Here is a 2874-nt window from a genome sequence, read left to right as displayed (position 1 = left end):
TCCAATAAGAAGTGTTCAAATTTAAAAGATTAAAAAGGTTTTCAAATTAACAGAAATTAATATTTCTGAAATAAAAGATGTAAATCTTAATGAAAAACCTAAAAAGTACACTTCAAGAGTTCAACGAAGATTGAACAAGAAAAAAAGGTTATAGTTCTGGTTCTGGTTTTCAAAAGAAACCAAACCATAACAGTAATTTCAAAAAGAAAGGCTTAGGTTTTATTCCACCCGAAAATCATAAAAATGAGAAAATTTCTAAAATAAAAATAGTATTTGTTTCAGGGTCAAGTTCTGAAGAAGAAGAGAAGAACTCATTCTGGAAGCAATCGAACAAAGAATTCCTTGCTAAGAAGCAAGAAGGAACGAAGAATGGAGTTCATCAGAAAAAGGAGACAAGAACCTGTTATAGATGTCAAGAAGTTGGTCACATCGCCTGGAACTGTCCAAAGGCAACCAACACAAAACAGGAAGTGTCTTCTAAACTCAAAGAAAAAGTTGTTGATAAAATTGAACCACCAACTGAGAAATTCAAAGTGTTTAAAAATTCAACATATGAAGTTGGTGAATGTTCAAAAAGATTTTACAAAAGAAGAGTGAATCTTAACAACCAAACATGGGTTGTTAAGAAATCAGATGTAAAATCTGGCGATGAATCTGACTTGTCAAAGTCAAAGGAGCCACAAGTTGAGGTTAAAAGTGAAAATTCAGTTCCGCCAATGGATGATGTCAACTTTACACCATTGCGGACTGAAAATTTTAAACAAAAAGTTGGAAAAGTGGAGATCTCGAATCAATTCTATTCTGAAAAGAATGAATTTGATGTCGAAAAAGCTTTTAATGAAAAAGTGAAACACATTTTTGGAAAAATGGTCGAGGGTAAGGCCAAAGGGGTAAAAGATTTTTATGAAGAAAAAAGGAATGTTCATGTCACACCCGCTCATAGCGGAAGCGCGAGGTGTGATCTGATCGGTTCTCATTGCATAACAATATAAGTGAACATACCATATGAATAAAAACAAGCTCCAATGCCATTGTCATAATCGTTTCAAAAGAACGCAACATAAGTCAAATGTATTGGTTACAAACCATCAAATGATAATAAGTTGTCATTGTTTTATACATCAAAATGTAAGTCTTAAAATGTCAAGGCTTTGACCACTATATCACCACAAAGAGGCGGTATATAACGGGCAAGCCCTTCAAATGGTGGCATGGAGTCTTGATACTTGCTTTCCTTGACTGAAATGTCTGCATGGTCCATGTTGGTGCACGAATGTCTAAAGCCTGCGTCTTAGTCTTAGTTATTCATGTATAGGGTCTAGATATGTTAATTATATAATGTATAGGGGTTGAAATGTAAAATTGGGTTTGTAATGTCCTGATTTCGCTCATAGTGACAATGTGTCACATGAGCGAAATCACAACAAGCTGATTTCGCTCCAGTGACACATGGTCATATGAGCGAAATCTCCTCCCCTATATATAGTGGTTCTGGTTTCTCATTTTGTACGCGCATGTTTACTGTGTAACCGAACTCCTGGTCGACTATTTCTTGAAGAATTAATGAGAAAACTGTTTTAAAGTGATCTGCTTCTGTTTCTACTCCATTTCTGCTTTGATTCATGCTGATTTTGTATTTTCGCTGCATTATCAGTAGTATCTAGCTCTGATTGACTCACACGACTGTCAATAACGGTCCTACAATTGGTATCAGAGCCAGTTGTGAGCTAGTTTACCCGAATCAAAGCCTTTTTCTTGCACATTTTGAGTTTCTGGACTTTCCAACGGACAAATGGACTGAGATTTGGACACATAGTGTAAAATTGTCTAATAACAAACCCTTGAGATTTTCAGACCTAAAAACAGCTTAAAACTGATCGAAAATGGCTCGTGAACTGATTTCGCTCAAAGGTACTTGAGTGATTTCGCTCGTAGGTTCAAGCGAAATCAAGTGTTTGTCACATTAGATTCTAATTTCGCTCATACGGTAAAAGCGAAATCAGAGGTTTCGCTCTTGAGTTTGAGGTTTCGCTCCAAGTGAATCGCTGATTTCGCTCTTGAGGTTTCAAAGTGCTGATTTCGCTCATCATTACACCCTGATTTCGCTCATTTGGTCATTTCCTGATTTCGCTCTTGTGAGCAAAAGTTGATTTCGCTCATAACAACACTTAAAATCTGATTTCTCTTGTAAGGTCTGTGTTTGTGTAAAAATCATGGTTTGAGCGTTTAGTCCGTTTCGTACGTGATCGAGTGTTGGAAACTCAGTTTGTGTTAAAAGTTTTTCGATAAAAATAAACTGTTTGTCAAAAAATGAAACATTTTTGAAATTGTCACTAAAAATGGATCATCAAGATTTTTACAACTTGTTTGCGGGAAGCGGCATGTTGGTTACGCAAAGTCCGGAGAGTATAGTTCAGAACGTTAACATGAAGAATGAATTAGGGACGATGCAAAAGCCACCGAAACTTATGAGTTTGGACGAATATGCGGGATGGTCAGGCTGTTTCAAAAACTGGGTCCAAGCAAACCACTTCGAATGCTGGATGAAAATAGAGGCGAAGTATGTGCCACTGGTTGATGGACTAGGCTTGGAAAAGGGCATCGGGAGTTTAACGGAAACTGAACAGATTGAATTCAAAGCTGAGAAGAAGATGGTGAGCATTCTGCAAGAGGCCATCAAAGAAGACATTCTCGTTTTACTGTAACATGAAGATAATTCTCAGTCGATGTGGCAAGCGTTAAAACTGAAGTTTCAAGGCAGCGTATCGATGATTAAGAGCAAGAAGGCACTAATCAAGAAAGAATTTGACATTTTTACTGGGATTAAAGGCGAAACGACAAAGCAGTTAATTGAACGATACTGTCATCTTGTAG

The sequence above is a fragment of the Helianthus annuus genome, chromosome 10 (genome assembly GCF_002127325.2).
Source record: "Helianthus annuus cultivar XRQ/B chromosome 10, HanXRQr2.0-SUNRISE, whole genome shotgun sequence".
Classification (NCBI taxonomy): domain Eukaryota; kingdom Viridiplantae; phylum Streptophyta; class Magnoliopsida; order Asterales; family Asteraceae; genus Helianthus; species Helianthus annuus.
Note: the sequence above shows the minus strand (reverse complement) of the source record.